Source organism: Mandrillus leucophaeus, unplaced genomic scaffold (genome assembly GCF_000951045.1).
Source record: "Mandrillus leucophaeus isolate KB7577 unplaced genomic scaffold, Mleu.le_1.0 Scaffold197, whole genome shotgun sequence".
NCBI classification, from domain to species: domain Eukaryota; kingdom Metazoa; phylum Chordata; class Mammalia; order Primates; family Cercopithecidae; genus Mandrillus; species Mandrillus leucophaeus.
In genome coordinates, this window is record NW_012101998.1 from 2,105,623 (window position 1) to 2,132,460 (window position 26,838).

Consider the following 26,838-nt stretch of genomic DNA (forward strand, 5'->3'; position numbering starts at 1 on the left):
GGTCAAGTTTCAAGATGGCACCATGCTGTAGCAGCTTAGGTCATGGGGGTTGGAATGCCAAAGTGGTTCCTGTTCTGGGGCAGTGCGGCCACATGAACTCCCAGTAACTCTCCACGCAGGTTTCTGGTCCCGTAAGTACCGGGAGACCCTTTTATAGCAATGACTGTTCCTGTCTGTGTAGGTGATGGGATGAAGGATTCCAGCTTACTTTTTCCCCGTGAGAAGAAGTTTCCCTGGCTCTGAGCTGATCCTGGTGGGGGATAGCATATGGCAGAGGGAGGATATCTCATTTCCCTCTCTGCGGTGCTATCCTGGGCTTCCATGCTCTATAGAAATTTTGTTGCTCCCCCGGCACTTTCCAGTGTACTTCATTAGTAATTCCAGTCAAAGCATAGTTTATTTATTGTTTTGGTACCTTTTTGTGTCATGCAACTCTGGTTGGCCATCATGCTGACATCACTCTATAAAATTACTCTAGAATGTTTAATTTAAAAACTGAGCAAAAAGTATCACATCTTGGGATATAGTACCTCCTTGTCAAAGTAGTATTAAGAACTTTGTAGTAGTAAGATAGATTAAACCTTTTCCTCAGAATCATGTGGAGATTACTTTATATAGAGAACATACATTTTAGAATAGTTTTTGAATATAATAAATATGTGTACTTGTTATCTTGGCCACCAAGATAATTGCCATTCACTCAAGACAAGAAAGGATTCACTGCTTTCCTTGGTGGTGAGTTTCTTTTTGATGTTGTATCAGAGCTTTGTGGAACTGTGGCTGTCATCCTGGTTATGTGCTCAAAAACTTGGCAGCAGAAGCAGTACTAGCAGTAGTAACATCCATTTTTTCCTGCAGGATGTGAAATGAGGAAATGCTTATTAAAACAGGAGTCAACATGTTTTTAAATAAAGGGTTGTTGTGAACATTTTAGGCTTTCTGTGCTATAAAGTCTGTCACAATTCTTCAATTGTGCTTTTGCAGCACAAAGGCAGCCATAGACAATGTGTAAATGAATAAGCATGGCTGTGTTCCAATAAAACTTTATTTACAAAAACAGGTGGTGAGCCAGATTTGGCCCATGGGACACAGTTTGCCAACTCTTGCTCTAAAGTCAGGATAGAAAGGCGTTAACTGCAAGTATACATGTTTTGGAATTTGAAGTTGGAAATTTTCTGCTCCTGGGACTTTAAGAAACACAGAAGATTTTGGGAAAAAGTATTTTTTTCATCAAAGCATGAGACTTACGATTGTGATCAAATTGTTTTCGTTACTTAGATAATCGTAATTGAATTTTTGCTGACCCATTGTTTTATGGCAAAATCTACTTGCAGTCTTTAGCAAACAGCTGGGGCATAAAGAATTAGAAAACCATTTATGGTAAATTCTTAAGAGACAACATTATTAATTTGTATACACTGTAGTTTAGTATGTATATGAAAACTGCTACTAAAAGACATCACTTTTTTTTCTCAGCACAATGGTGTGTCCAACTTTAGCATATGGAAGCATTTCTACAGTGTAAGTTATTCTGAGGAAAAGACATAATTTGTAAATGCTGTCAAGTAAACTATGCATTTCCACATGCTGCTTGGGTGACTTGATACATCTCTGCAAAAACTGTCCCATAACAGTGCAGGAAAAGAGGACCCTGGTGCAGAGTTTAAGTAGCTCTTTCCAGATGTTTCCGCCTAGAAGTCGTCCTCATGTTCCTGCAATATGAACAGTATCACAAAGAGCTGTTCAACGTCCATTCTTGGCAATTAATTAAAGATACTTGGCAAATGACTATATTTTTAAAACTTTCTGTGGCTTCATTTGTGGATAAAGTGAAACCAAGAGTAGGAAAAAACTTGAGCAAGACTTTAATAAAACAATAAGTTATTAGTAAGGGAAAATATGTCCATTGTAGAATGCTTTAAAATTAATGAACTGTTCTACTGTCTGCCCAGCAGACACTCCATGAACAAGTAGTTTTACAAGTCATAATGTGTATGGTCAACATACTGTACGCAGAAAAGATTGTAAGACATTGTATTTTTTAGTTCCACATATGAAAAATCATACATACACTTTAATCACAACTGCTCAAACTTTTTTTGTTAACTTTTTAAATTAAAAATACTTATGTTTATTATAGAGAATTTAGAAACAATGAAAACTAGAGGAACCAAAATCTCATTGTCACGGCCACCAGCCAAGGGGAGCTGCTTTTTTAAACTGTTATTTATAGAAACTCTAAGAGAACAGAGATACTGCAGAATGAAATAAGGGTGAGGTAAAATATTTGTCTTGCTAACTGATAAGCAAGTCACAATGCGAACAGCGGAGGACCTCGTGATGGGTTACAGGCACTATTAATGCAGTAGGATGTGCAACTAGTGACTTTAGATTGCCCCTTGACAATGTCTTGCAGTTGGATGTTGAACAGAAAGCCTATAGAAGGGGAAAGGTTTCAGGTTACATAAAACTCAAATTATTGCTTCTATATTCAATAGGAAGAAAGGAAAAAACAGTAATGCACCTAGAGGAAAACATATGAGAATAGCTTCATAATTTCAGTTAGGCAAAGGTTCTTAAACAAGATACAAAAGTCAGTAACCAAAAAAAAAAAAAAAAAATCAGTAACCATAAAAGAATTGTACTACATTTGAGTTGAGGATGTTTAAAAAATGGAAACACATCATAAAAAGAGTGAAAAGATAAACCATGGACAGGGTAAAGACATTACAACAATATATTTGGTAAGAGATTTTTATTCAGAATATATAAAGAACCCCTACAGATCATTAAGAAAAAGTTAAGCCATTCAATTTAAATGGCTTAAACAGACAGTTCATATGAGGGGCTATCCAAATAGCTGCTAAGCATATGAAAAGGTAGTCAATCAAAATCATTAGTCCTTAGGTAACTACAAATTAAAATCTCAGTGTGACACTATCAGAATGGCTGAAATGAAAAACACTACCAAGTGTTGGTGAGGATAGGGAGCAATTGGAACTTTCATACACTGCTGGTGGGAGTTTAAATGGTAAACCACTTTGAAAAACTGTCATTGTATCTTAAAGCTAAACACTGCCCATGCTATGATCTGGCTACGGTATTCCTAGGTATTTAGCCAAGATAAATATGGACATATATCCACCAAAACACATGGATAACAATGTTCATAGTAGTTTCATTTACAATAACTGCAAACTGGAAATAACCCAAAAGTCTGTCAATAAGAGAATGGAGAAATACATTATAGTATGTTTATACAAGAGGAAACCAAACAACAGTAAAGAGAAAATAACTTGTTTCTAGCCAAGATAAAGCAGCAGGGATTGGATTTACCTTCTCACTTGAAACAACCAAAAATACCCAGATAACATATATGAAATAATGTTTTTCAAAACCTGGAACTTTAGACAACAAAAGATAGTTATCACTCAGAGATAGAAAATAAATGAATTAAGTCATAAAATGTCCCCAGCTTACTGCCTTGGGAGTTTCCTAGTCTTGCTGCAGGGAGGGGTATGCTAGGCAGAACCTATTAGACGTATTGAGTTAAGGGGATAGACTTAAGAGTCCAGCAAGATGGCTGGGCATGGTGGCTCAAGCCTGTAATCCCAGCACTTTGGGAGGCCAAGGCAGGTGGATCACCTGAGGTCAGGAGTTCAAGACCAGACTGGCCAACATGGTGAAACCCCATCTCTACCAAAAGTACAAACGTTAGCCAGGCATAATGGTGAGTGCCTGTAATCCCAGCTACTCGGGAGGCTGAAGCGGGAGAATCTCTTGAACCCAGGAGGCAGAGGTTGCAGTCAACCGAGATCTCACTGGGCAACAGAGTGAGACTTTGTCTAGGAAAAAAAAAAAAAAAAGAGTCCAGCAAGACCAAGTGATGATGGTCTGCAGGACAGAGTACCAGAGAGGAGAGAACTACACAGACAGAAGACTATGGAGCTCTGCAGGAGCGACTCCATAAGGATGCAGCATACGAGTGATCAGCACACACATTTGAGGAAGCAATCTGAGGTTGAGGAAAGACTCTTCCAAGAGAATGAAAAAGAACAGTGCCCAACATTCATTCAGGACCAAGAACAGTGACTGTTCCCACTAGGCATACTTTAAAAACTCATAATCCAGGAGGCATTAAATAGAATACTTAGGAAGCTTTCCCCTCAGTATTGGGGGAATAGTTAACCCTAGACTGTGTCCTGCTCTGGATCTAATAAATTATAACATCTATACTGAAATGATTAATCTGTTTCTAAATAACTTAACTGTATCCTAGCACAAAGTATGGGAATATAAAAATATCCAGCACCCAACAAGGTACAATTCAAGATGTCTAGCATTTAGTCAAAGATTACCAGGCTTGCACAGAAGCAAAAGATATTAACATTATTCCCCATAATGAGGAGAATAATCACTCAATTGAAAGCAATTCAAAACTGGCACATATTTTAGAATATGGAAACAAAGATATTAAAAATTACTAAAACCATATTCCATATATTCATAAAGTTAAGTAGAAGCATGGAAGATGTTAAAAAGACACCCAAATCTAACTTCTTGAGATGAAAATGACAAGATCTGAGATGAAAAATATACTGGATGGGATTAATGGCAGATTAGACATTGCAGAAGAGAAAAACAAGTGAACTTGAAGATATTACAGCAGAAACTCTCCAAAGTGAAATATAAAAAGGAAAAATAGAATTCAGAAAAGAGGAACAGAGCATCAGTGAACTCTGGGACTACTTCAGGTTGGCTAATATATGGGCAATTAGAGTACCAAAAGGAGAAGAGATAGGGGTGACAGAAAAAATATCTGAAGAAATAATAGAAAAGTTTCCAAACTTGATGAAAACTATAAATCCAAGAATGTCAATAAACTCCAAGTACTAGAAACATGAAAAAAAAATGGCATCAAGTCACATCATAATCAAATTGCTCAAGACCACCGATACAGAAAAAAATTTTAAAAGCCCTTAGGAAAAATAGACATGTTACATACATGGGAACAAAGTTAAGAATGACAGTAAATTCTCTGCCTCCTGTCATTCATGCAAGTGAAGCAACATATTTAAAGTACTAAAAGAATAAAATTGTTAACCTAAAATCTCATACCCAGCAAAAATATCTTTTAAAAATGAAGGTAAAATACATTTTCAGACATACAAATGCTACACTACACCTGCCCCATAAGAATTGTTGAAGGAAGTTCTTTAGGCAGAAGGAAAATATCAGATGGAAATGTGGATCTTCTCAAAGGAATAACTGCACCAAAAATGATAACTACATAGGTAACTATATGTAAAAAATTTCTCCTAAATTAAGCATCTTTTAAAGATTGACTCTTTAAATACAAATAATACTCATCTGTTGTAGAGTTTATAATATATGTATAAGTAAATTATGTATGACAGTAATAGTATAAATGCCAGAAAAGGATAAATTAAGGAGGTGAAAAACTTGTACAATGAAAACTACAAAGCATTGCTAAAAGAAATTAAAGAAGTCATCAATAAGTATAAAGACACGCCATGTTCATGAATTGGAAGACTATCATAAAAGGAAGTATGATATTATAAGGTTCTTATTATGATGCATGTAAAATGGTATCACGTTACTTGAAGGTATACTGTGATAAGTTAAAGATGTAAGTTTATAAACCCTAAAACAGCCATCAAAGTGACAAAATAAAGCATTTTAGCTTATATGCCAGAAATGAAATAAAATGGAATCCTAAAAATATTCAAATATCGCCTGTAATCCCAGCACTTTGGGAGGCTGAAGTGGGTGGATCACCTGAGGTCAGGAGTTCGAGACCAGCCTGGCCAACATAGCAAAACCCCATCTCTACTAAAAGTACAAAAATTAGCAGGGTGTGGTGGCACACGCCTGTAATCCCAGCTACTCAGTAGGCTGAGGCAAGGGAATTACTTGAACCTGGGAGGCAGAGGTTGCAGTAAGCCAAGATCGTGCCACTGCACTCCAGCCTGGGTGACAGAGTGAAACTCAGTCTCAAAAAAAAAAAAAAAAAAAATCAAATAAATGGATAAATGTACGATGTTTATGGGTCAAGAAACTCAATATTGTTATGATAACCATTCTCTTTAAATTGACCTATAGATTTAACACAATTCCAATAAAATTCTTAGCAGACTTTTAATATAAATTGACAAACTGATTAAAAATTCTTATGAAAATGTAGAAGCCCTAGAATAGCCAAAACAAGTTTTAAAAAGAAGAAGAAAATTGCAAGACTTGTACTCCGTAATCTATATATTATTAGCTCCAGTAATCAAGATAGCATGTTACTGGTGTAAAGATAAGCAAATAGATAATGGAATAGAATAGAGCATGAAAATAGTCCTATACATATATATATATGTGGACAATTGATTTTTTATAAAGGAGAAAAGTAGCCTTTTTAACAAAAATGTGAACTTCAATCCATATCTTGTACAATATACAAAAACTAATTCAGACTTAACAACCTAAGAATAGAAGGAAATTACTCTAACATAATAAAGACCGTATAAGAAAAACCTACGGTGAACATCATACTCAATGGTGAAAGCAAGAACAAAATAAGGATGCCCACTTTTGCCACTTCTATTTAATACAGAACTGGAAGTTCTAGGAAAAGCAATTAGGCAAGAAAAAGAAATAAAAGGCTTCCAAATTGGAAATGAAGAAGGAATACTTTTTCTCTTCACAGATGATATGATCTTATATGTAGAACCCTAAAATATCCACAAAAAGATTGTTAGAACTAATAAATGAATTCACCAAAGTAGCAGGATACGAGGTCAACATACAAAAATCAATTGCATTTCTGTACACTAAAAAGATCAATCTGAAAAGCAAATCAAGTAAACAATTCTATTTACAATAGCATCAAAAGAATAAAGATCTTGGCAATTAACTTAATCAAGGAGGTGAAAAACTTGTACAATGAAAACTACAAAGCATTGCTGAAAGAAATTAAAGAAGACATAAATAAGTATAAAGACATCCCATGTTCATGAATTGGAAAACTTAATATTGTTAAGATATCAGTACTATGCAAAACAATCTATGGATTTAATGCAATTCCTTTCAAAATCCCAGTTGTTACTGGTGTAAAGATAGGCAAATAGATAATTGAATAGAGTAGAGCATAAAAATAGACCCATACACACACACACATATATATATGGACAATTGATTTTTATACATATATATGGACAATTTTCTATTTGAAAGAAATAGAAAAAAGCCATTCTGAAATTTATATGGAGTCTCAAAGGACCCCAAATAGTCAAAGTAATCTTGAAAAAATAACAAAGTTGGAGGACTCATACTTTCTGATTTCAAAACTTATTGCAGAGCTATAGTAATCAAAACAGTGTGACACTGGCATAAAGACAGACATGGAGATCAATGGAATAGAATAGAGAGCCCAGAATGAAACCCTAGAATATATGATCAAATGATTTTTGACAATGGTGCCAAGACCATTCAATGGGAAAAGACATCATGTATAAAAATTAATTCAAAGTGGATCAAATATCTCAATGTAAAACCTGAAACTATAAAACTCTTAGAAGAAAACGTAGAGCAAAATCTTCATGATATTGGTTTTGGCAATGATTTCTTGGATATGACACCAAAGGCACCAGGAACAAAAGAAAAATAGCCAACTGGACTTCATGAATATTAAAATTTTGTGCCTCAAAAAGACACTGTCAACAGAGTATAAAGCCAACCCACAGAATGGAAGAAAGTATTTGCAAATCATATAGCTGATAAGGGATTGATATCCAGAGTGTATAGAGAACTTCTAAAATTCAACAACAGCAAAGCAAACAGCATGATTCATAAATGAGCAAAGTACTTGAATAGACATTTCTCCAAAGAAGATATACAAATGGTCAATAAGCACATAAAAAGATGTTCAGTGTTTAGGAGGGATGAGGGTAAGGGAAGAAATGAGGATTACCAACGGATACAAAAACTTTTGGGTGATGGATATGTGCGTTATCTGATTGTGGTGGTGGTTTCATGGGTGACTACATATGAGAAAACTTATCAAATTGTACACTTCCAATATGTATAATTGATTATGTGTCAATTATACCTCAATGAAACTGTTTAAAATGAACTACTGATATGAGCAACAACCAAAATAACTTCAGAGCCATTATATTGGCAATAAGAAGCCAGATGCAAAAGTATGTACAGTATCATTCCATGTATATTTAGTTCAAGAATAGACAAAGATAGTTTTTGATGAAAATAAAATCAGAATATTGGATACCAACAGGGGGTGAGGGTGGCTATTGAATAGTGAGGGGCATGAGGGAACCTTCCAGGGTGTTGGAAATATTCTAAATCTTGACCAGGGTGGGGATTACATGGGTCTTAAAAGTATAAGAATTCATACATTTACAGTGAGCATACTTTATGAACTTTATGTATGTTATACCTCAATTAAAAAACAAAGAAGAGGAGGAAAAGGAGGAAGAAGACAATGCAGTGAATCAAATGCCAGTACTGAAATGGCAATAAAAGTCTCTGGAACAGCATGAGATTGCCCCTTGGGGGTGACCAGAAAACAAAGATGCTTTTTAAAGAATAGCATAAGGCGTACTCTCATTTGAGAGTGTCCAGCCCAGAACCCCTACAGAATTGGAAGCTGATTCTAAAGCAGACACTGTGTCTCTTCCAGCTGGTGTTTGTCAAGCCTTCTGTTTCTAATGGCATAAATATAACTGACTGCTGCTGAAAAATTAAGAGCATTTCTACTCATGAAAAAATAAAGAAATTGGAGTAAAAAGACCTTATTAAGAAAAGAATTTCAGTGTTCACTAATTCATGCTGCTCTAAATTTCTTGGATTCAAAGTCAACCGCAGAAAAAATCTAACTTACTTCTATTAAAAATGGAGCAATAAGCTTAAAACTTTGTGTCTGTGTTTGGAAAGCCCTTTACCATGTTGCAGAAGGAGAACATCTTCAGGCTTTTAGTTTGGGAATAATGGTATAGTCCTGGCATCTTAGCCTCTTCTTTGTTTAGGGCCAGGATTCCCCTTCAAATTTCTGACTTGTTTCTGAGTATGCTTGTACCCATGAGTTGGAGGCATAAAGTGGAACATAGAAGGAACATCTCTACCAATGCTTATGGCCTTCTCCACTGTGGACAGAGTCCCTCTTTGCCATCCCCAACTTTGGCTGACTTGACTTTAATTGGTATTTCATTCTCCCATCCTAGTGGTATCTACCAACTGTCTCCTGTGGAGGAGTCTTGGTCCTGGCCATCCTAGTGTTAACCTGGTGACAGGAAGACCAGAAAGAAGCCATAATGATTCCTCTTCCACCAAGGCAGATCTGCCTGACTCCTATTGTTAACTCTTGCCTCCTTCACATCCCTCCATCTCTAGATTGTGAAAGGAGTTGTTCCCTGGTGGGTGAGATCCAAATCAAGAAATGAAATATGAGACCTAAAAAAATCTTGGGTCACAGATTCTGTTTGCAGAAGATGTTGAGAGACCATCAGAGGAAGCGGACACTGGGGATGATGTAAGCTGGAGACACGAGGAAAACTGGGGCTACCGGCACCCATTTTTTATGGCAAAAACGATACACATTGACTTTTGAGTGTTCCTTCTCTATAACACCCCCTCTGCCCTGATTTCTTAAATAACTCTTTTTAGTATTTAATCACTACTAAGTTCAAAGGCAAAAAAAACCTTAGTTTTTCTATATATGAATGTTTCTCTTGTTCTAGAGTTTGCCTGCTTCACAGAAACCTACACAATCTGAGAGTAAAAATTCCTTCCTTTGGAAGCTTGTCATTCAATTTATAGCAATATTGAAAAATAAATACATTATAAATTTGTTATTAGTGTCTGAACAAACTCTACTCTGATACCCATATCTTAAATGTGGTCTTCTTATAAATAAACCCAAGTTATACAAAGTAGATATTTTTGTGCATTTCAACCGTAACACAGTGACTTTAGGACTATAAATAGTTCTAAGAAAAAATGAGTATTTTATGTACTTTCATTTTTTTCTCAAAATTTCCATTCCCTCCCACACTTATACACACAAAACCCAAACCATAAAAAGGTGTTTTTTAAATAACTTCTAAATTCCCCACTATGTTATGTTTCCAGGCCAGATTACAGTTAAAACAAAGTTTTGACAGACAGAATAACTTATCACTTAGGCCACAAATCTTAGTCTTTGGGGAACAAAATGAATCATAGCACAGTCTTCTGGGCACTGTCTTTGTATGTTAGTGGTCTATCTTTTCCTGCCAGTGATGATGTGATCTGATTTTTGATGACGTAGGAATTTGGCAAGTGGAGCCTTCCCATGTCAGCTGTCTTCCTTCCCTACCAGGGATGCACACTCCTTGGTTAGTTTGGAGAAACAGAGCAGAAGTCAATGTCCTTTTGTTCCTAATTGTATTCTCTTTGTTTTTTTTTTTTTTTAATACATTTGATGCATGCTTTTGCTTATAGCCATGTCCATTTACTTTTCCCCATTAACTCATCACACATGTATCAAGTGCCTACCATGTGAACCTGGACTCTGTATTAGTCTGTTCTCATGCTAATAATGAAGACATACCTGAGACTGGCTAATTTATAAAGGAAAGAGGTTTGGTTGACTCACAGTTCCACATGGTTGGGGAGGTCTCCCAATCATGGCGGAAGGCAAAGCAGGAGCGAAGGAATGCCTTACATGGCAGCAGGCAAGAGAGAGCTTGTGCAGGGGAAATCCCAATTGTAAAACCATCAGATCTTGTGAGACTTAATTCACTACCACGAGAACAGTATGGGGAAACTGCCCCACGATTCAGTTACCTCCCACTCAGTCCCTCCCACGACATGTGGAAATTATGAGAGCTACAGTTTAGGATGAGATTTGGATGGGGACACAGTGAAACCAGAGCAGACTCTGAAGCCAGATTCCCTGGTTAATACCTCAGTTCTGCTGCTTAGTAATTCTAAACCTTGGGCAAGATCCAGTGCCTCAGTTTCCTCATCTATAAAATGAGGGTGATAATAGTACTCATCACATAGGTTGTCTTGAGAATTGCCTGAGTTACAGATAAGGGGTTTAGAATATTGTTTGACTCATAGTAAATACTATGTAGGTGGTGTTTTTACTGTTGTTGCTGCAACAAATGCCAGGCCATGGAATTTACCTTGTTGGCACATCAGTTTCCCTAAGACCAACCTCTTTAAAGCTGGGTACCCAAACATGTTTCTTCTCAAGGCACTTTCCTTCTAATGTCATGGGTACTGTCTACCCAGGCCTGATTTATCCACATCAGAGTTCCCCAGCCTTGAAACTGTTGGTTTTGTGGACCAGATAATTTATTTCTTGTGGGATTGTCCTGTTAGAAGTTTAGCAGCATCCATGGTCTCTACCCAATAGATGCCAGTAAGAAACTCTTTCAGTTGTGACAAGCAAAAAATGTCCCAGACTTTGCGAAATGTCCCTCTGTGGACAAAATTGCCTGCAGTTTTGAGAACCACTTATTTAAACTGGTAAATCCTCCTGCAGAGGCGGCACTGTGGCTGCCCCCTGCATTGTAAGGCGGCTGCTGGTTACATGTTGTCATCTTCTCTTCTCCCTGGGCTTGTTTTTGAAGCCTGGAATATTTCTCTTATTCTTGAGTTTACCTGCTTCACAGAAACCCACACAATCTGAGAGTATGAAGAGTTTGAAGAGTCATGTTAGATCTGCCTCTTGAACCACATATTTGGAGGCACAGGGTCATTTCTGCTGTTATACTGAGGTCTCTGTAGTAGGAGGGGCTCCTCTTTAAAGTATTCACCCCCTTCTCAATCTTGCGCTTTTCTGGAAAGAGGAAGAAAGCACATAGCCTTCTTCGGACTTCTGATTGCAGCTGCCCTTGAAGACAAGCCTCCCAGCCCTTGTAGCTTAAGGAATTTACTGCTTATCACTACGGAGAAGAAGCAGGTGTCCCAAAATCTCACACTTGGGAAATCTTGCTGTGTGAGATGGGGCAGTATGGTCCTTGGTCCAGGTTCTCCATGCCCCTTGCCCTTGTTAAGAGTGACACAGATGGTTATTGTTGATCGAATGCTCACCATATCCCAGACCCTGGGCTAAGCACTTTATAAGGATTGGCCTGTTAATTTTTCACATTTGCCATCTAAGGCAGATATTTTTGTCGCAATTTCGTAGATGAGGAGACCTCAGCATAGAGACATTAAATCCACTGCTACTAAGCAGCAGAAGCATGGATTTAAACCCAGGCATCTGGCTGCAAAGTTCTGAACCCCAGTGATGCATATTCTCCCATCTGCTCACATGGCACCACCTCCCTTGGTCTCTAGAAAGTGGCGGCTTGCTCCTTGGACCGTCCCCTGTTTCTGCTCTAGTTAGATTTAGGCTCCTACATTCCATCCTGGTCATATACAACTGTCCGTCATTAGATTACCCTCACGCTGACCTGAAATGTGATGGAAGTAGTTTCGTTTGTTGTTTTGTTTTGTTTTCTTGGTAGTAATGTCACTGAGACTCACCCGCTCTCCAAACCCTATTTTTTGGTTCTCCCTATGCTGAATACTAAACCCATTTCTTCCCTGCCTTTAGGCTGACCTTGAGCTTCTGCTAACTGATAAGTCTCCTATGAGGCGTAAACTGACCTTTTAAATTGCATTAAAACCTTTGAGCTAAACCCATTGGCCACAGAGTTTACGTTGCTGGCAGCAGGTTTCCTAACGCCTATATTTCCCTAAGACTAACCTCTTTAAAACTGTTAATTCTCTAAGCAAATAGTGGTCACTTTTAATACACGCTCAGCTCCTTCCCAGATACAGGATTCCATATAAGCCAAATATAAAGATCTTAGGGTGGAAAAAGATTATACCTAATTTAAAGGGCCTTTACTGGAATTATATTGTATTGAATATTGTTCAGAATATGTTGGCACTGGAAAATGTGGTGTCTTTTTCCTCCTGTGACGTTGGTGGTTTATGCGAACAGGTTATGATTTGGACCATAAATCCATGCATTACCTGACTTCTCTTTGGCCTACCTTGCTTTTGTTGTGCTGAGGCCACATGGATCTGCTTTTTTTTTTTTTTTTTTTTTTTGAGACGGAGCCTTGCTCTGTCGCCCAGGCTGGAGTGCAGTGGCCGGATCTCGGCTCACTGCAAGCTCCGCCTCCCGGGTTTACGCCATTCTCCTGCCTCAGCCTCCCGAGTAGTTGGGACTACAGGCGCCCGCCACCTCGCCCGGCTAGTTTTTTTGTATTTTTTTTAGTAGAGACGGGGTTTCACTGTGTTAGCCAAGATGGTCTCGATCTCCTGACCTCATGATCCACCCGTCTCAGCCTCCCAAAGTGCTGGGATTACAGGCTTGAGCCACCGCGCCCGGCCTGCTTTAATTTTCCACTTTCTATTACAACCGTGGCTTTGAGAGCATTGTCCTTAGAGTGAAAAAAATAACAACAGCATCTATAGAAAGCACTCAGAGAAAATGAAGGCCATAAAATGTCAAAGTACAAATGAATTTTGTAGAATCTTTGTCTGAGAATATTTCTGACTAGCATCGAGAACATTCTGTTCTCCTCCTTTATTTTCTTCCTGTGCCTTTCACAGGGAGGACAGGTCACAGAGACACACAGACCCGCAGGAGGAGGGCTTATTGTTTAGTATGGATTTATTCGTTGATTCAAATAATGCAGGAGGTTTATTGAACACCTACTGTGTGCCAGGCGCTGGAGATATGCTTCCCTCCATGTAAGAGCCCGGAGCCTAATGGGGAAGACAGGAATAAACGAGTGCAGTGCAGTCAGGAGGTGCATTGCAATGGTTAAAGTCTGGCCAGAGTTTGGGATCACAGAGCAGAGTGACGATGATGACAGTGACAACCAATGTTTATGAAACACTTTCTACATCCTGGGCACAGTGCTTTCTACACATTATCTATTTTTTAATCCTCAGAACAACTTTGTGTAGTAGAAGCTACTATTGTCCCCTTTATACAAAGGAAGAAATTGAGACTCAAAGAGAAGATTTCTAAGTTGAATCTTAAAAGCCAAGTAAGAATTATCCAGGGACAATTTAAAAAATAAATAAGATGCAATGTAGGGAAAAGAGGCATTATCCAGAGGGAAGAAGGAAGAGGCCATGATTCTGGGATGAGGAACAGCAAATACGAAGACACGGAGCAAATGGATGAGATGACCTTTGTGTGCCAGGGTGGCAGTGGGAGCCGGGACAGCCGAACCTCATTTACACAACCTGGTCCTGCGCATGGTTCCGGGATTTCAACCATGTGACCTGTTGTCGTGGAAGAGTAACCTGTGTTTCCCAACATCCGACTTCAGTTCTCCTTGCCCCTCGAGTGGCAGAGCCACTTAATTAGGTAATGTTCCCATGTGATTGGGGTGACTAATTCAACCTTGAAGTGGTTGTTCCGGTGACTCTGAGATTAAGCTCAACAGCTGGGCCTCTCTGGGAAAGTTGGCAGGGCTGGCAGGATCCACAGGGATGTTGAGTTCTTAGTCTCCCAAGCTGGACTTCAAGGGGCCTTGAACAAGTCACTTAACTTCTGTGACATTTGCTTTGTCCTGCAGATGCCCTGAAAGCAAAGACTATGTCTGGCTCAAGTCTGTGTCCCCAGAACCTACCGCAGAGCCTAGTACATGATAAACTGTAAAATGGGGATACCAGTATTATTGCAAGGCATTTCAGGTGATTAATGATATTTCCAATGAAAGCCTCTAAACTGCTTAGCGAAAGGTAAGGAATAAATAAATAGTCCCCTTTCTCAAGTTTCCATAATTGACTAGTCGTCATTGATCTAAGTCTTTATATTTAGAGTTGGCAGATATTCGTTGTGCTAGGAAAACCGTCTTGGCCCCTGCTTCATGCAATTTTAGTTTGCAGTGGGTGGGTACAAATGAGAGCAAACCAGAGGTAGAAGTTTTTTCCATACATAGGGCATGCCTAGTGGAAAAGCAGCCTTTTCAGCAGAGGAAGGCGGGTCGAATGTGCAGCAGGACAGAAAAGCCCAGAGCCCTGATTGTGCCCATTGTCCAATGACTGCTCCTTTGCAAGGGCTGATCCCTGACATTGAATGGCGGGAGGGTGATGACTGCATTGAAATATCTACTAATAGGCAAGGCCCTCCCTTCCTCCACACCCTTTCTCCTCCGTTAAAGACTTTCTGGAAAACAGAGCAAAAACAATGCGGCAACCCCAAGGGTTGATGAGAATTGCGTTCTCCCTGCAGCTTCTATTACCCTTGTGCCTTTGTCCCCATGATGTTGGTGAAGGGTATAGCTGTCAGGTGTCTCTCCTCCCTGGTGCAGGGTAATCTGGACTGATTGACTTGTCCATTGTCCTAACGTTGGAGCTAAAACAAAACAGGAAAAGCTGCTTGGTGAGGATGAAGAGGAACTTGGTGGCCAAATGCTATTGCTTTCCAGGCATTGGACACAAGGCTCATTCTCTCTGAGAAACTTACATCCAAAGGCAGTGACTTTGAAAGGACTGTGGCTGTGGAATTAGAGACAGATGCGTAGCTGGCCATGAGTAGATATTAAATTGTATTAAACTATGCAAACTGCATTTCTCATGCAAGGCTTGTTTCAACCTTACATCAGCCCTTGAGCTGCATTTGCATTTCTATAGAGAACGAAATAAAAGCAGCATGTCACTTACTCATTTCTATTCATAACTGTGAGCTATTATTCTAGCTCTCATCTACCCTACACAGCACTGCCAGATTAATCTTCCTAAACCTCCATCAACAGTGAATTTAGTTCCCAGCATTTCACTGTATCAACTCATGTTTATAAGGCCCAGGTGCTGAGAGGGATATAAACAGACTTAAGACGGGACTAATTTTAAGGTAACCAGACATCCTGCTTTGTCTGGGACAATCATTGCTTATGCTTGTTATCCTGATACAATTATTAATAGTGCCTCTTTTCACTCTCAAAAGTGATCCTGATTAGACAATGAATTACTAGGTCGCCCTACTCATGTCTGTCAAGTGTTCATAAGATAAAAGGGGTGGAAAGGATGAAGGTAAATACGGTAATTACAAAACAAGGTAGAGATTGGAGGCAGAGGAGTTAGGTGTTTGCAGAAGGAAGGGAGCCACTGGGGCTGAGAGTGATAGAGGAGGCTCATTTAGTTCTAGGACTTGGCCTTGGCTTCGAAGAATGAGGATGACTCAAAAAAGAGGGAGAGAGGCTGGCACAGGTGTGGGAGCCGTGTGAGTTAAGGGTATATTCCATGGCTCTCAAAGGGTCACCTAGGTAGAGCTTCCTCTGGGAAGAGGAGAGTGGGAGCTGCGAGATGGGAGGGACAGATCTGGAAGACTTGAAAGGCAGGTGAGGACCTCGTGCTTTACCCTGGGGGCTGAAGGAAGCCATAGATACTGGCATGAAATAGCCAAGGTGAACAGGAGGATTCAACTGGTCCTGGCGTAGGACTGGTCATCCCACCACCAGCTGAAGACAGAGGATCTGACCTGCAGAAGCTGCCCCCAAACCATCACACCATGCTGCCTGCCCCTCTCCCATGGCCTGCTCGATTTCCTAGGTAAATTAAAAATTTTCACCCATGACAGGGTGAGGCAAATGGATGTTCTGGTGTCTTGGTTTCCAGAAGCCTCCAGCCAAGAGTTGACATGAGCTTGCTCTTTTAACATCAGTTAAAATAATTGTTGTAGCATGATTTCTGACAGGAACAAAACAAAAGGATACACTTACCAAAGCAGGCTGTGCAGTCAGGACATGCGTGATCCTTCAGAAGGCCTTCGGGGAGTGAGTGACTCGCCACAGGGTGTGCTCCATATGGGGAATCATCTTCTTCATAATTTTGCTCAACTGGAATCAGAGCTAAGGCTCCATGTGCACAGCGGAGAGATTCATTTTGTCTTGTGCCTGCCTCTTCCTCCTTTCTTACTTCCTTTTTTCTTTCTTTCAACTAGAATCATTGAGTACTCAACACGTGGACACACCCTAAGCCACGTGCTCTCACTCCATGGTCGCCACAGCAACCCAGTCTTGTGAGATCAGAGCATCTTCATTTTGCAGATGGAGAAAATAAGCTTCTGAGAGGGTAGGGGAACTGCTGCAGGTGACCAGCTGTATGCATTGTTGAGCACCTTGCCAGGGTAATTATCATCAAGCAGGTCTCTGTGAATAGTTTGATTATTTCTAGTAATGCTCTTGAGGAAATGAAACCAACAGAGAGCAATACTAGGTCAGTGATACTCAAGCCTGACTGTGCATTAGCACCATTTCAGCACTAGGTGCTTAAAAAATACATGTTTCTGGGCTCTGTCCCCAGAGGTTCTGTTTTAGTGGCTCCTGGTGGAGCTTAAGAATCTGTGCATTGTTTTTTTTTAAGTCCACTAGAGTAATAGTTCTTCAACAATAGTATGTATCCATTGTTGAAACACAGATTCTGGGCTCCAGCCCGTGAGTGTCTGATTCAGGAGGTCTCCGGTGGGCCTGAGCATTGCATTCCATACTGCTGCTCTGCGGAGGACACTCAGAACTGCTGCCGGAGAGGTTGCTAATGCTCATCCTGCCCACGAGCTGCTGGGGTGGAGGGCTCCTGGACTCTGCATGCTCAGATGGTTTGAGTCTATTTTGTGGAGGCCATGATAGGATTAGAGGAGCTAGACCCAGGGTGGCTACATATGAGCCATCCCCTCTTCCTCGAAAGCTGGGGTAGACATCATTCACTGACCACTGTGCTCTTTTTAACTGAGTCCGGGCTCAAGGTCCCTCTCATCTCTCTGTAGCCCGCCCATACCAATCAAATGGTGTTGGCTCACAAGCCAAACCTATTATTGTTTGCTAAGCTAGACTTTCTAACCGGCACTTCCAAAATCAGTTATTGAAAACTTCTGTTTGTTTGTGGCATGTGTGCCTTAAGTGTTCATGAGAGGGAACCCCTTGGGGAGTGGTTCTTGACCTTGGCTGCACATTAGAATCACCTAGTAAATTCAAAACAAAAAGAAAACCAGACTATTGGGCTCCTTTCCATGTCTGAGGTGGGGTCCAGCTGCTTGCAGCTTTATGAGCATCACAGGTGATTCTAAGGTATGGTTAGGATTGGCAGCTATCGGATGGAGGGGGTTGCTAGAAGCTGTGCAAACTGTAAAACTAGTTGCTAACTCCTGTCCTCTCCCTGAAGATTCCCCTTGCAGAGCATCCCCTTCTCTTCTATGCACCTCTTTATTTTTCTGCCAAACAGAATAGAAAGGAGAAGCAGCCAAAGACCTGTTGACAACATTGTTGTCTCAGAGGCTTCCTGACAGGCGGCTGAAATGGGCAGCAGCCACTGTCCTAGAATAGCTGGAAAGGAGCCATGTTTCTGGAGCAGTTCCCAAAAAACTCGTCTCTGACAGCAGAAGGTGTCACTCCCCTCGCTTTCTTTACCTTTTGTGAATTTTGGAATGCAGAGGGTCCCATCGAGAGGAAATGTCTTCACACAGAGACTCCCCAACTCTCAGCCCCACGGTTTTCCTCTCTGCTTGGTGGCCGGCCTCCCAAATTTAGACTCGCGCCCCCTTCACAGCTGCCACTCGTGCTTTACCGAATTGCTGTTTGTGGAAGTCACCAACACACCCTAAACAGCACTTCTTCTCTTTGCTCTCCCTGAACCATCCGACTCTGTTGATCACTCTCTTTTCCTGGGGACCCAATTTTTCTGCTTCCTCTCCATTCCTTCTCTGTGTCCTTTACTAACCTCTTTGCCTTCTCCTGCTCCTTAGTGGGAGCATTTCCCCAGGGCCACCATCTTTGTCCCATAGCACTTCTCTACACACCGTCCTTCCCCTGGGATCCCTTCCCCAGATCCATGGCACAGGTCTGACTGATGTTCTGAGTCCCAGTCTCCTAACAGTGTCTGTAGAACTTCTGGTGCCCACCAAATTGGCCCTGTCTCTGGATTCCCCCATTTTCCTTCTGGGCACCAGTGTCTATGCTGATCTCCTAGACATGGGCTCTTGGATGCATTAAACTCTGTTATCCGGTTCATGTCTGGTTCGCCTTTCCTTTGTGCTGCCTCTCACATTGGCCATTCCTGCCTTTGCCCATCTGTTAATTATTTGCTGCGTGCCGGGCATAGTGCTACGTACATCTGTTATTCCAGTTAAACTTCACAGCAACCTTATGAATCAGTGGACAGGATTATTATTATCCCTGTTTTGTCTCTGAGGAGACAGCCTTGGAGATGGATAGGAACCTTGACTGACTCGTGGTGGAACAGAAATTCAAGCTCATCCTGAGCCTCTGAACTCTCACTCTTCAGTGCCGTACTCGGTTGCTGCCTCCTTGCCGCTGCTCTCAGTGGCTTCCCAGCGCATAGGGAATAAAGACTTAGGCCCTTGGATCAGCACACAAGGCATTTCTAGATCTACCCTAGCCCACTGTTGCAATCTCATCTCCTTTTATCCTTCCACGTATGAGTCAGTCCCACATGAACCGGTTTACTCCCAGGTCTCAGGGTCTCTTCATACTTTTCCTCCTCTACATTTTTGCCCAAATCCTTGGTGACATCTGATACACCAAGGGCAGCACCACCTCCTATGCTTAGCCTTCTTCTTTTTATTTATTTATTTATGTTTTTGAGACAGAATCTCACTCTGTCGCCTGGGCTGGAGTGTAGTGGCAGGATCTTAGCTCACTGCAACCTCCGCCTCCCGGGTTGAAGCAATTCTCCTGTCTCAGCCTCCTGAGTACCTGGGATTACAGGTGCCCACCACTAGGCCCAGCTAATTTTTTTTTTTTGTATTTGTAGTGGAGACGGGGTTTCACCATGTTGGCCAGGCTGGTCTTGAACTCCTGACCTCATGATTTGCCCGCCTCAGCCTCCCAAAATGCTGGGATTACAGGCGTGGGCCACCGTGCCCGGCCTTCTTGACCTTTCCAAACTGTCCAAATTCCAAAAGCCTTTTTTTTCGGTGTGTACTCTCTTGTGTTTTAAATTCCTTTGGTGGATTTTATTTTTATTATTTATTGATTTATTGAGATGGAGCTCTGTCACCCAGGCTGGTGTGCAGTGGAGCCATCTCGGCTCACTGCAATCGCCACCTCCCAGGTTCAAGTGATTCCCTTGCCTCAGGCACCCAAGTAGCTGGGATTACCGGTGCGTGCCAGCATGCCCCAATAATTTTTATATTTTTAGTACAGGCAGGGTTTCACCATGTTGGCCAGGCCGGTCTTAAACTCCTGGCCTCACGTCCGCTTGCCTTGGCCTCCCTCCCAAAGTGTTGGGATTACAGGTGTGAACCACCACACCTGGTTCCTTTGGTGAATTTTGAAGTGAACCTGTTCTCAACAGTTTTTTCAGGTATTTCAGCGTTATTCTCCTAGACGGGTTATAAACTCTTTAGGATGGGAACTACACTTATTTCAGTGTCCTACAGTTCCTAGCATGCTTCCTTGTTAGAGCTGACCTTCCTAGAGTTGACTTATTTTGACTTCATGCTCTTGTCCATGACAGCTGTCTGTCAATATGAATTGACAATATGTGTGCAGGACAGTATGAATAAGGATGTGAGATGCTGCCCTACCCTCGGGGAGCTGTTCTGCTAAGGTGCCCAGATCTGCCAACAGCCCTCTGCACTGCTGTAATCTCTTGTTAGATTAGTTTTCCATCCTTCGTGGGAATCGTTTTTCTTCCTACATTTCTGTTTTTAAAGTTTGCATAAAATGGAGACTTGGCTGCACACCAGGGAGGTTTAGGAGAGAAATGAGCAGTGGGACCTCCCCAGCCAAACCTGGCTGCAAACCGCTGACTGTACAGGAATACGAATGACTTCTAGTTGGATGGGCGGGGATCCTGGGGGACGCTCTTCATTTCTGCTTTTGATCAGGAGCTGGGCCAGCTTTGGAAATCTGAGTGTTGGCACAACCCTCAAATGGTCCTCCTGCTCTGTTATCGTCTGGGGTTTCTTACTGGGTGTCCACACTCAGAAAGGACCCCCCTTTCCTGTAAGCTTGCTTCTCACTGACTGGCACAGCATGATGATTAGGGCGGTGGTAGAGGTGTGGGCCATACGGAACTACGAGCATAGTTTTCACAAGCACTTAAACTTGAACAGAACAAGATTAACAATATTAACATGCATTACACTGAGACATGACGCACAGGGAAATACCTCTAGGTACCCTTGGGACAACTGTAATGATCATGACTTAGGATTTCCAGATTCTCCTGACTGCTTGGACTTGATTCCAGGCCCAGGTCACAGAACCTTGGTTACCTAAAGGAAGAACGGCCAGGGTTGGTGATACGGTTTGGCAGGGTTGGTGATATGGTTTGGCCCCCACCCATATCTCATCCATAATTCCTACGGGTTGTGGGAGGGACCCGGTGGAGATAATTGAATCGTTGTGGCGGTTCCCCCATACTGTTCTCATGGTAGTGAGTAAGTCTCGTGAGAGTCAACGGTTTGATAAGGGGCTTCGCCTTTCGCCTGGCTCTCACTTTCTCTTGCCTGCTGCCACGTAAGACATGCCTTTATCCTTCTGCCATGATTGTGAGGCCTCCCCAGCCACGTGGTACTGTGAGTTTGTTAAACCTCTTTTTCTTTATAAATTCCCAGTCTCGGGTATATCTTTATCAGCAGCTTGAAAAAGGACTAATACAGTTGGTGAGAATACAGAAGTACAGGCTAGGTATGTTCTATTTCTTTTCTCTAATAGGTGAGAGAAACAGACACCTCCATCTATTTTCACAAACTGAGATTGCTCTTCTTTCCACTGAGTAGATGTTGCCTCCTCCAGCTTGGCCCCGGCCACCTGCTACTGAGAAGCCCAGCTCACCCAAGTCCTTGTTACTAAGGGCACTGCAGAGGGGTCTGGAAATAGTCTGCCATTTCCACAATCAGGGTGGGGGCATGGATTTGGCCCCTCTGGGCACCTGTGGGAGTGTAAGGGTATAATTTCTCTACCGACCCCATCCCGTGTGGCCTGTTGCCCCGCTGGGCCCGGTTCCTATGTGTCACTCATTCTCTTACTAAAGCCAAGGCTTGACCCCGCATGCAGGCCCCATTTGGAAAGGCCCCTACAAAGTCATTTAGATCCTACCAGTCCCATCTCCAAAGCAGCTCCTGGTTCATAGTATCCTTTAAGTGCCTCAAAAACCATGCATAACTCTGGCTTCTGGACACCAGCTGTTCCCGGTCTTCAGTGCACATTCGCCTCGGTGGCTCCCACCTACACTGTTGGATTATAAGACACAGCCCATGGCTCTTCTGCAGAGGAATGAAAACTACATATATTTATACCCTGTGGAATGTTACATCTGGAATTCCAGTTGGAGAAGCTGCCCTGGGAAAGCCCGCGGCCACCAGAGAAGCAGAAACAGGAATGAAGCACAGCCTGGCGTTCCGGAGCCCAGCACGGGGCTGGGACCATGTCTGTTGTAGTCCACCATGTGGAATGGGCCCTCCGCACTCTCACTAGGGGCTGTTTTTCCAAATCAGTAAATATTTATCCACTACTTTTATGGGCAAGGCCTCGTGTTAATTCGTTGTAGAGGGTAGAAAAGCAATAATGTTTGGGAAGGTATGTAACTGTACTCAGTCTACGGGAGACACTAAGAAGTATTAAAATCTATAGAGATGTATATGCATCCCTATATGGGATGTTTTCCATCCCAAAATATAAAAAGAGTACGAACAAAATAAGTCAATCCTAGGAAGGGCAACTCTAGCATATATAAAAAGACAATGAAGAAATGTTGAGTTTAGCAAAAGACAGCCTCTCTTCTGGGATGCAGAGTGGTTTGGGATGCCAGAAATGGGAAGAGTCTAGTAGATGGAGCCAGGGAGGGAGGACAGTTATCTGGTCACTAGAAGGGTGTAGTGGGAAGGTGAGAATGAATGAGGTTTTCTGACAATACCAAGTAGACCCCTCTAGGGTGCACAGAAGGAATTTGTGTTTGTAGATTGGAGGTAGGGGGTGGCCGGGGTGGGGGGGGCCAGTAACAAGTCCAGTTAAAAAGGCAGGTTGAGTCCATACTAGAGAGACCTTAAATACCAGGTTAGGCAAGATAGACTTTATCCTTCTGGTACTGAGGATCCACTGAAGCCCTTTGAGCTAAGGGGGAGACACTGATAAAGGTGGTATTTTAGGAGGGTTTCTCTGGAGGTGTGTGTCGGGTGGATGGGGTAGGGGGAGAGACTGGTGGCAAGGAGACCACCTGGGAGTCATAATAATACTGGTGATAGCTATCAGTTATTGAGCATCCCCTATGTTCAGGACACTGTACAATGTGATATCTGTCATATTCAATACCTGCAAGCTGAGTACACTTGACCAATGAGGAAACTAAGGCTTATTCATGTTGAATAGCCACTGCGTCCACCCATCTGTGTTGCTATAACAAAATGCCCGAGACTGGGTAGTTTATAAAGAACAGAAACTTATTTCTTACAGTTCTGGGGGCTGAAAAGTCCAAGTTCCAGGTGCTAGCATCAGGTGAGGGCCTTCTTGCTGCATCCTCACATAGTGGAAAGCAGAAGGGCAAAAGGCTGACTGCTGAGTCCTCATAGGGCAGAAGAGCAAGCCAGCTGAAGGTGGCAGAAGCCTCTTTTATAAGGCCCTTAATCCCATTCATGAGGGAGGGATCTTCAAGGCCTAATCACCTCCTAGAGACCCCACTTCTTAATATTACCACATTGGCAGCACCTGAATTTTGAAGGAGACGCATTGAAACCATAGCAACCACCCAGAGTCCCAGAGCTTATAAATCACAGAACAAGCATTTGAAGTCAGGACTGCTTGCTTTCAAAGCCAGGCTACAGTAGGTAAAGTTTTCTGCTAAGCACTCTATGATCCAAATTAGGGGAATTATAATCAAATTGAAAAAGAGAGATTATTGAAAGAATCCAGAAGACTTGATAACTGACCAGGTTGGAGGAGTGAAGGAGACAGAGAGAGAAAAAGAATGACTCCACTTTGTGGCCTTGGCTTTAGGGACAGTGGCAGTATTGCCACCAGACACCAAGTATCATCAGGAGAAGGTGCTCTTGAGTGGGACAGATGAGAAGATAGTGAGATGAGTTTCAGAAATGTGGCAATCAAGGTGGTGGCACAAATGCCAGGCAGCTGTTGTCAGTCATATTCTCTGGCTTACTTTCTAGACAAGCTGTGAGCATGGGCAAGCAGGAACATGGGAAAGAGAAAGCTTCTGGTGTTAGGGGGAGATTCTAAATGAGGAATAGCAGCAGAAGCAGATGTCAGAGAGGCAGGGAGAGGAGGAAGATGGCATCATGGTGTGCGTGGCAGAAACCAGTGGAGGAGTTGGTTCCAGGTGGGTTGTCAAGACTGCCATACATTTCAGGGAAGTCAAGGCTAGGACTCCTGCATGAAGGTAGAAGGACTCATTCAACCCACTATGCATTCATTAGGTAGTTTCCATCTGCCTGGCCTTGTATTTGGGGCAAGAAAAAGAGAAAGATGAGTCTCTCTGCTCTTGAAAGCCCCAGGAAACCTTCTTAAAACAGACCTGGGTTGAAATGCGCCCTTCTGCTTAGTGCAAGAGAGCTATTCTCCGAGCTTCTGTTTCCTTTACAAACCTAATGAGACCTGCCCCACAGGGTTATCCTGGGAATCAGGGCCGATGCATGGCCAGCACTCAGCACAGTCCCTAGAGTATGATAGCTCGATTATGCTTAGAACCCATAAGGACAAATAAGAGAGGAAAGGACTATTTCTGGGGCCTTCCTACCAGATGCAGGGAAGCCTACCTTCCTTGGAAATGGCCCTCTCCTCAACGGTTTGGGCAGTTCAGTCCAACACCCTTGATTTCTGCTGCCTCATGTGGCTTTTCAGTACTAAAAAGAATCTCCTGTTTCTAGAACTCATGCCTTAAATGTGTTTTGAAGCCCAGATGTTCCAACAGTGCTCCCTTTCATTTTCATTTCCCAAGTTCAACGATCAGACCCCCTTCCACAAGTTGGTAGAGCTCTCATTTGTCATCGTGGGAAAGCAGCCAGTGTGCTTCCTGGCAGATGAGAGGGTCCCCAGACTACTCCAAAGCTTAGGACAGCAGAGTGAGCTCCACTGGCTGAGCTCGGTGCTCCATGGGCTTTGTGGATTGACCTTTGTTCTCCAAGTGCCACCAAGAAGAAGGTTGCACCTGCTGCCCCCACTGGACTGTCAGGTTCTGTGTTTCTCTGCCTGAGGGTCTCACTGAATACCTGCCACCTGTCTGCCCCCTGAATAGCCTTACTGGGCTCTGAGAAGTGAGCAAGTGGTTATAGGATGCTGACCTTATGCACTCTTGGGTGACTGGGGTATGGGGATGGGGTTGATGCCACAAATGGAAAGGCTCTCAGAGGAATATACATGTGTGACTTAGAAGCTGGAGAATGCAGTCAGGCATGGTGGCTCAGGCTTGTAATCCCAACACTTTGGGAGGCCAAGGTGGGAGGATCACTTGAGCTCAGGAGTGTGCGACTAGCCTGGACAATATAATGAGATCCCGTCTCTACAAAAAATAAAAATAAACAAATTGACCAGGCATGGTGCCATGAACCTATAGACCCAGCTACCTGGGAGGCTGAGGCTGGAGGATTGCTTGAACCCAGAAGTTTGAGGCTGCAGTGAGCTATGATCACAGTTGTGCCATTGCACTCCAGCCTGGGCAAGAGAGCAAGACCCTGTCTTTAGAGAGAAAAAGGGCTGGAGAATGCAGTGGGGAAAAGAAATCAAAGCAGGAATGGGAGAAGCCAACAAGGTTGTTGCCAGCTGAGGCTGGCACAGAAGACTGTTCTGCCCAAACGCCACTTTCTTCACTTGTCTCTTCCTGGCAGACAGCTGTGTCCCCTTTCTTTGTAGTAAGCCTGTCTTAGGCCTATATCCAGGACACTGAGAATTCTTGCATATCAGGCTGGGAGGACCTTCAGGGGTCACCCGTTCCTCCCCTACTGTCTCCTTTTCCTAGGAACAGTTGCCTCAGTTCACCCAAATCACTATCTTAGTGTCATTTCAAGTGTAGCTTTGGCCTAGAGGGTGTTATGGGTCGGAAGGATGCTCAAATCCATGGTAAGGAGGTTGCTAATCTTTCATGGTCTACCTCCTCCTCCTGGCCAGGTATCCCTGGCATTCGGGAACCCCAGCTGACATATGTGGGCTCTAGATAGAGTTAACTCTTATAGCCAGGCATGTGGGGACACTCCACCATCTACTAACAGGGATGACCTCTATGTCTTTGAATAAAACTTCCCCTATAACCCAATTATTGCCAGGACTCTGCTTCTACCATTTAATGAATCAGAGCGACATTCCTTTTCATCCTACTTGGCCAGCCCTAGTCTGAGTATATTCACAATTTCACTTTATTAGTATCAAGTTTAGTCAACTGGCTTAAGAAGTTCTCCTAATAGTAGATTCCCTGGGAATCCCCTACTGTATATTTTATTAGTGACCTTATTTAAAAATAGCCTATGTCAACAGCCACTAGTGATGCACCAAGAAACAAACTGGCCTCCCTGGACTCTTTGCATGGATGCCACAGCACATTAGAGGCAGAACCAGGGATGCCACTCAGGGTCCCCATGTGTCCTCCCACAATCCCATTCCCTTTGGACCTTTTCTTTTTGAATCTTTGCTCCCTATGATTTTGTGCCCCACCCCCTTCCTCCTTTCAGTTGCGATGGCCATGCTCTGGGGACTAGATTCTTTTGCTTTTCTCTTCTCTGCATAAGTCAGAACTGGGGCTCTGCAGAGAAGAAGGCTGAGAGGTGTCCAGGACATGCCTGGCTTATTGTAGAGTGGGTTTTCTCACCCGAGACACTGTTGACATTTTGGGCCAGATAACTCT

The 26,838-nt window shown here is 42.4% G+C and overlaps 1 protein-coding gene and 1 long non-coding RNA gene across 3 annotated transcripts in view; one reads left to right on the plus strand and one right to left on the minus strand.

Moving 5' to 3' along the window:
• Positions 1-26,838, plus strand: part of THSD4 (thrombospondin, type I, domain containing 4) — a 723,953-nt gene that overhangs the window by 66,630 nt on the left and 630,485 nt on the right. The window lies entirely within an intron of this gene.
• Positions 27-16,990, minus strand: LOC105538675. 2 transcript variants are annotated; one of them, XR_001005949.1, is made up of 4 exons: positions 16,755-16,990; positions 13,404-13,454; positions 13,062-13,092; positions 27-852 (listed from the first exon to the last, which is right to left on the minus strand). It is a non-coding gene; the product is annotated as an uncharacterized LOC105538675 (long non-coding RNA). The 2 variants fall into 2 exon arrangements; XR_001005948.1 differs by having other exon boundaries at positions 13,042-13,092.